Raw genomic sequence first — 8,336 nt, forward strand, 5'->3', positions numbered from 1 at the left:
CTTAATAAATAAGTAAAATACAACTAGGTACATTTTGTTTATTCAACTAAGATAGGCATGGTCTGTTTCCTTGTTTGATATTTTATTATTTCTTCATTATTATTATTTTTACGTTAACTGGCCTTTACTACAGCTAAAAACAGGGACCTAACTGGTCCTTCAAACAAAGAAATTGCCAAAAGACTAAATGAAGAAAACAAAAACAGGAGTGGGAGTCGTTCTGAATGGGAGCGGGATGGGAGTGGGAGTCAATTTACCAGGAGTGGGACGGGACAGTATTTTTTTCGTTATGCTGGCCTGGGATTGGGATGGGACAGGAGAGAAAATCCACTCCCATGTGACCCTCTAGTGCAAACACACCCTCCTACCTGTATGACCCCCTTCTCTTTTCCAATGGTTATAATCAGTCTGACAGAGAGAGGTATCCCAATCCTTGTGGTTTTTGGTATAACAATGGACATCAGTGGGCTCTAGATGGACAAACTTTATCAGTTTATTATTTTCCTTAGTGCCCCTACACGTGGCCCGTTCTGGGGTGGCCGGGCTCTGGCACTTGGTGGTTTGGTCTGGCCTCCCCGGCGGCCCCGCACCGTTACGGACCCTTTGTGAGGTGCCTTGAGAGGACATTGTTGTAAATAAGCGCTATATAAATAAATAAACTGAAACTGAATCTATCTGTGTAGTTATGCTGCTATAGGCTTAGGCTGCTGGAGGACATAATGACCACTTTCACCCTCTTCACTACATTCTCACACTACTCTCCAATTTTGCATTATTTGCTGTTATTTCAGTTTTGAACTTTATGTTCACACTCTTTTCTCTTCCTAGAAGCTACACCTGGCCTGACTCTGTCTACACCTTTCTAGAGAGCGGCATCGTCCAAGCTTCTGCTGGCAACAACTTAATGCTCACCCTCTACCGATGATCCACATAGCCCTGTCTTTTAGTGTTTAACCCTTTCTCTCTCCTAGACATGGAAATTGACTGAGCTTTTACTGTGACTAACTCTATGTGCTCTCTTTCAGACTCTAACCTTGAAAACTGGCTCTGAGTTGATCTGTTCTTTCTTTCTAGATGAAACGACTAAAGGATCTATCTCCATTAACATTTACTTTTCCTTCCCATAGAAAGTATTTCTGGATCAGTGCTTCTTTGTTCTCTTTGTGTCTCTGCTCTGTTCTCTCAAACCCCGAGTCGGTCGTGGCAGATGGCCGCTCACACTGAGCCTGGTTCTGCTGGAGGTTTCTTCCTGTTAAAAGGGAGTTTTTCCTCTCCACTGTCGCTACATGCATGCTCAGAATGAGGGATTGCTGCAAAGTCAACACCAGTGACTGTCCACTGTCTCTACATGCTCATCCAGGAGGATGACTGCAAGTCACTGACTGGATGCAATCTGCTGGGTTTCATTAGACAGAAAAACTTTTTATCCAATTTGAATAAATAACTGAATCTGACTGCACTGTTCAATGGTTAGGATTAATAGGAATGTATGTACCTGACTGTTGTGAAGTGCCTTGAGACAACATGTGTTGTGAATTGGCGCTATATAAATAAAACTTAACGGAAATGAAGTGTGTAGGTCCTTATTTCGCGCCCAAATCAGGCAGGACCGTTCAAAGCATCGACTCCACTAGACCCAGTGGTATCTGGAACCAAGATGTTCAGAGCAGGTCCTGTAAATCCTCTAAGTTGCAATCTAATTACTGTTACCCCGTTTGTGTGTTAAACTTTACTGTAATTTTTATTTTCTTTTGAGTTAATTTCTTGATCGATATGAGCGGTGTGGCGCCATCTTGTGTTCAAACTAAAGACTTAAAAAGAATTCAGTTAAAACGATCCTTCGCTTTGACACTTTTTCAATGGCAGTCACAAATGCATAGCAGATAACTACTACTACTAGTTACATTCTTTAGGACTCCTCTAAGGCAACCCTCCATAACTCTCGAAACCCGTTAACGACGGATCGGAACAATATGTCGTCATAGTGACGTAGTGCTACAGGCCGAAATAGCTCAGTTGGGAGAGCGTTAGACTGAAGATCTAAAGGTCCCTGGTTCGATCCCGGGTTTCGGCAGTGCGTTGTGTGGCACATTGTTTTTTTTTTTTGGTAAATACCGCAAATGACAATTATGGACCATATTTCATTTAAATAACGGCGATTTGCGTTGTCACGACTAAAGTGCTTGACGTCAAGCAATGCACCTGCTCATAGGATTTTATTTTATGTGTATCATCATGTGTCATCACGTATATTTGCAATAAATGCTTTAGAAAGTAGGCCTCGAGGTTACACTGTTTTTTCTATTTCAAATGCAAGCGTATTCTAGTGACTATAAAATTTTAAACCTGCAGGGTCTTGCACAGAAATAAATTCACGAATTTCCACCAAAAGGGGAGTTTTGCTCAGCAAATCTTTTAATAAAAGGAAACAAAGTTAACAATGGGAACATAATAAATATTTCCATGCAGTTCTTAGTAAACATTATAAGTGTCTGACTTAATTTCAAAATTTACATTTACATTTTTTTGTATCTTTATAAAGAGAGTAAAGGTTTAAATTTTACAAAGGACTGTGGCTCATTAATTCAAAACCATATTGGAAAACAGATACGTAAAAGCGCTGTGGCATACGGTAACACACAATCAATAGCTAACAAATAATAGCAGCTGCTGCTTATTATTATTATTTTTTTTTACAGGATACACATGACTATAATGCAGCCAGAGAATACAATGTAACTAATCTAACACATAGCAGTAAGAGAATGTAAAAAAGTTAATTACGAAGCCACTTCATATCAAAGAAACTGACATAAATTTGAGTTATGCAATTTAACAGCTGAATTCGGTAAATTTGCTGCTATAATACACAAAAACTGCAGAAAAATAAGGATAGTCTATCTGGAACACCTGATTAGGTCAATCAATATGGCACACCTATCTAAGCTGGATCATCATAACATATAATTTCCATAGTAAACAGTTATTTCTCCTGTATGTCCTGAGCTCTTTGTTTCAGCATCTGAAAACTATTGACAATCATATTTGTTATGCATTTTAAGATTTTTACACCCTTAAACTTAAATGTGTTTTATTGGGGTTTTTCTGGTCCCCAACGCAAAATATGATGGATTTTTTTTAGCCTGTTACCTAACATTTTAAAAAAGCTCAAGCTGTATGAATGTTGGGTCTTTTACAATAAAACGAAACCAATTCAAAGAAAGTCCACCAGGGGGCAGTCTTGTTTAGTAAATAAATAGACAACAGAGTTTGAGTTGAAAAGGAACAGTAAATAATTTCATTGATTTCCAATAAAATATATGTTTGGGGTGACTATTCAGCTTTTAAGAGGGAGCAATTCAGAATAACAGTAAAGATTAATAGCATCATAGTTAAAACAAAAAACAAAAACAAAAAACTAGAAGTTATAGGCAGAATATAAACCACCGTTTATATGCATTTTTAATGTACACAAATTAATTGCTATTTAAAGAACTAGAGCAATAATGAAAAAGTTTCACACATAATTTCTAAATTTAGCACTTTAGCATCTTTGTTCTCGTAAAGATATAAAGTTTATCTAAGAAAATTTGGTGATTTCCTCGAGCAAGCAATCATTGGTCATTAAACGATGCTTCTGCTTCAATATGTAAGAGTCGCTCATTATTTTATTTTTAATGAAACACATTTACTACTGTTGCACTTTTAAACAACAAGACAATACAAACTGATTCAGGTAACTTAATAAAAACATAACAATTTAGAACCATAAAATCTCTAAATATTGAAAGTAGAAAAACTAAATAAATAATAATAACTAAATAAATTAGTCTTTCAATTGTTTTTCTTATTTTCACAAAAAAAAATCACTTGTAGACATGTGTCTCTTAAAAGCAGGATATGAGTACCATATGTGGATAACATATCTTCTGGATCCAGAGAGTCTGATGGACAATTGTTGTAGGACAGAGACAGCATGTTTACTTGATTTAAAAAAATACATTTTTATTGGAATATATCAAATGGATGTGCAGCTGTTTAATGACAACACAGAAAAGGTTGTGTAGAATCAAAAACTGCACTCCTAACTGTTACTCCTACATGTTAAACCATGATAATTAGCTTTAGCTGCAACTTGATCTCCCCTCTATGTCTTAGTAGATTGTTTGACGGCAGCTGGTGTCTAACTAAGTATTTTAACTTCCCTTCCACCCACTGCATGTGTATCATTATGTTGAAGGGACTTTTTAGGGCTAAACATGTTGCTCTGGGAAAACAAACTGCAGAGTTAGTTATAACAACTTTTGCTGTAGTGAAGTTGAACTGTCATGAGTAAAAGAAACTGATTATGTGGAGAAAAATCCGACCTGCACAAGCACTGCAATTTCAGCTAATGTAAAGTGGGCCATTTTGGTGTTTTTTGAAACTACTTGCTGACGCATGCCGGGGCACATCAAAGTAAAAGTACTCCTCAGAACATGAGCACGATTTAAAACCTCTATTTGAATTATGCCAAAATGTTAGCACTTCGAATTATAGGTTTTGTCCCAAGTGGTCATTTACCCTTGTGGTGAATTTGTGGTGCTTTGGGCTCAGTTTTATCCGTGCTTTTTGTCATATTTTGTCATATTTCATATGTAAAACGTTATAAGCAAAAATCATGATACATGCTGTTTAGTTCATTTAGACATAAAAAATGTATGCTTCATTCTGTATGTATTTTTAAATGATCATGTACAGGGGCCAAATTATCAGGAAAAATGGGGAACATGACCAGAGAACTTTAAGAAATAGTTAAATTAAATTAAAATAGACTGGATTTGTTTAACTTAACAGCTGCACATTTGCTGCTATACAAAATTGCAAGGTGTAACTGCAACACTTGTTTAGCTTGTCACTGCAGCACACTTGCACACATATCCAAGCTGCATTGTTGTAATTTTTCAAATTTGTAAAGTTTTTTCTATTTTAGTTACAGTTATTTCTTCCTGAGTTCTTTGGTTCAGCCTCTGAAAACTATCAGCAGCTGTATGTTTTTTTTTTCATTTTGAATGACAATAATAACTCCTCATCTTGGATTGATGTTTTATGCTTTTTCTACCTTCCTTTAGGATCTCATGTGCAAAACTAAGGTAGTCCTGTGACGCAAAGTGGAAAAATGTGCTGTGGGTTGAGGAGTCCCCATTTAAAATTCTTTTTGGAAATCATGAATGTTGTGTCCTCGGGGCCAAAGAGGAAAATGACTATCTGGATTGTTATCAGTGCAATGTTCAAAAGCCAGCATCTGTGATGGTATGATGGTGTGTTAGTGCTCATTGGCGCTTTATGAACACAAAATACAACAATGGAGACCCTGGACTGTTGAGGAACTGAAGTTGTGCATCAATCAAGAATGGGAAATAATTCCACCTACAAAGCTTCAACAATTAGTGTCCTCAGTTCCCAAACGCTTATTGACTGATGTTAAAGTGAAAGTTGACGTAACACCATGGTAAACATGGCCCTGTCTCAAATTTTAGGTTGCAAGCATCAAATTCAAAATGAGTGAATATTTGCACAAAAAAAATAAAGAATAAAAATAAGAAAAACAACAATGTTTATCAGTTTGAACATTAAATATCTTGTCTTTGTAGTGTATTCACCTGCATTTAGGTTGAACAGGATTTGCAAATCATTGTATTTTGTTTTTATTTATGTTTCACACAACTTCCCAACTTCATTGGAATTAGGGTTGTACCAGGCATAATAAAAAATATTCAATACATCTTTGTTTATGTTTCAGATTTATGATTTAGCTGTTCTTTTAACATGCTATATTAAAAACCAATTTAAGTATGTGAAATGGAGTTTAAATGAAAATTCAACATGGAAAACTCACCATCACCTCCAGCTTCGTCTAATTACTCCTCCATGCGGCTCTGCTCCACCAATCAGCGTCAAGTCTGCATTTCTCCCCGGCCAATCACCCTTCAAGGCTCCGCTTTAAAAGATCTTCATCCATGGAACCCTCCGTTCTGCAGCTGAACTTTGACCCTCCTCCACCCCATCTCAACCATTTGGCTTCCAAACTCTTTCCAAATCTCCTCAGGCCTCCACTCCACCACCAGGATCAGATCCCAGGGGGGAAAGACATCTTTAAATCTAACCCTAAGATGTTCATTCAAGCCCATGTCATTCTCAGCATTCGCGTCTTCCACTGGGGTCCGAGTGCCAAAGATATTAACATGCACTAATAAACTTTTCTGAATCAGAATTAGAATCAGAAAAGCTTTATTGCCAAGTACATTTTTGGATATACAAGGAATTTGTTTTGGCGTAGTCGGTGCAATACAGTACAAATTAAACAGTATAAACATTTCTACAATATAATATAAATATATGTGCACAGTTTTAAGTGAGTGAGAGTAAATATAGAGCAGTATAAGATGCAAGAGCAATACAACAGTGCAGGTGATCATTGTGCAAGTATGGCAGGAGTCCATGCTGAGCGTTAATGTAACGCATAGAGTTGCAGGTTACAGGTGTCCTGTCAGCAAAAAAAGGGGGGGGGTGTGGGGGAAAGGGAGAATGTCAGGGTGGTTTCCGGGCTTTGTTAACCAGGCTGGTGGCAGATGGGAAAAAACTGTTCTTGTGGCGTGAGGTTTTGGTCCGGATGGACCGCAGCCTCCTGCCAGAGGGGAGAGTCTCAAAGAGTCTGTGACCGGGGTGGGAGGGATCAGCCAGAATCTTCCCTGCCCGCTTCAGGGTCCTGGAGGTGTACAGTTCCTGGAGCGACAGTAGACTGCAGCCAATCACCTTCTCAGCAGACCGAATGACACGCTGCAGCCTGCCCTTATCCTTGGCTGTAGCAGCGGCATACCAGATGGTGATGGAGGAGGTGAGGATGGACTCAATGATGGCTGTGTAGAAGTGCACCATCATAGTCTTTGGCAGGTTGAATTTCTTCAGCTGCCGCAGGAAGAACATCCTCTGCTGGGCTTTCTTGATGAGGGAGCTGATGTTTGGCTCCCACTTGAGATCCTGGGAGATGATGGTTCCCAGGAAGCGGAAAGATTCCACAGTGTCAATTGTGGAGTCACAGAGGGTGATGGGGGCAGGTGGGGCTGGGTTCTGCCTGAAGTTCACAACCATCTCCACTGTCTTTAGAGCGTTGAGCTCAAGGTTGTTCTGGCTAATTGCATCCCTGTCTTCTCTTTGTCTCTTTGTGAGTCTTTCCAGGTTGAAATAGTATAAAAAACATAATTGTTTTCTGAAAACTAAAACCTGCAAACCAGACAACAGAACCATGCTTTATGTAACATGCAATCAACATTATTTATTATCAGAGGCGTCACGAAGCTACAGCCACCAGTGGGTGTTGGATTCACATGATTTGCACCCGTGTTTTTCTTCCTAGTCTTCGCATTTGCTGCAGCAGCTGAGGTAAGCACCAACAAAAACTCCATATGTCTCTGGTTTTCTGAACTTTACTTACACAAAGAGAAATTCAATATAAAATAAACAACATAAAAACATCCCACACAAAAAGAAATTAATGCTTGGGTACTTGTGCAAGGCGTTGCGTACGTCCATTTGTTGCCATAGTGTTAGAAGTGAGAGAACAACCATCAACAATAATTACTTTTTTTCTAAATGTCATTATTATCAGACCATTCGTGCTTTGGGGCGACTGTGGTTCAGTGGGTAGAGTAGTCAGCTACTACTGATAAATACATTTATCAGAAAGCTTTCATTATTTTCATAATTATTTACAAATGCCTAACTACCAAAAACGTTAAACTGATATACTGTGGTTAATTACCCATCAGAACTTTAATCGATTAAGATAGTTGTAATATAAAATCTTTGAAAATTGAAATACAATAAAAGTAATTATATATGAGTTGTAAACATTTTTTACAAGTATTTTTCTTGATAGCAGATGAAGATGGCAGACTGCTTGGAGAATTGCAGTCAAATAATAATAATTATAGGGTGAACAGTTTTCCATCTGTCCAACGGTTTCCTTGTCTTAACATCTTTATTCTTTTTACTGGGGTCTTCTGAGCTCCACCAGGTATTTCCAATGCAAAACAGTGACCGTTTTAATGTAAATGTAACCAGGGGGTTTAGAATATCACTTGCACTCATGCTTTCCTTTGTTGCTTTGTCTTCAAAATACAGATACCTATGAAATTACTTATTTTGGATCCATCAAGCAGACAATAACAAAATTTGTGTTATATAAGTGCTATTTTTCTTTGACTGATTCTTTCCAGGCATGCAGACAGAAAAGGAGCATGACTTGACTGAACCAAAAAGAGTACTGTGTCTATAGAGACGTAAAAAAGTGGGTG

The 8,336-nt window shown here is 38.0% G+C and overlaps 1 non-coding gene across 1 annotated transcript; it reads left to right on the plus strand.

Moving 5' to 3' along the window:
* The first annotated feature begins 2,001 nt into the window (after nucleotides 1–2,001).
* Nucleotides 2,002–2,074, plus strand: trnaf-gaa. The gene has a single exon. It is a non-coding gene; the product is annotated as a tRNA-Phe (tRNA).
* Nucleotides 2,075–8,336: the final 6,262 nt, after the last annotated feature.

The sequence above is a fragment of the Girardinichthys multiradiatus genome, chromosome 20 (genome assembly GCF_021462225.1).
Source record: "Girardinichthys multiradiatus isolate DD_20200921_A chromosome 20, DD_fGirMul_XY1, whole genome shotgun sequence".
NCBI classification, from domain to species: domain Eukaryota; kingdom Metazoa; phylum Chordata; class Actinopteri; order Cyprinodontiformes; family Goodeidae; genus Girardinichthys; species Girardinichthys multiradiatus.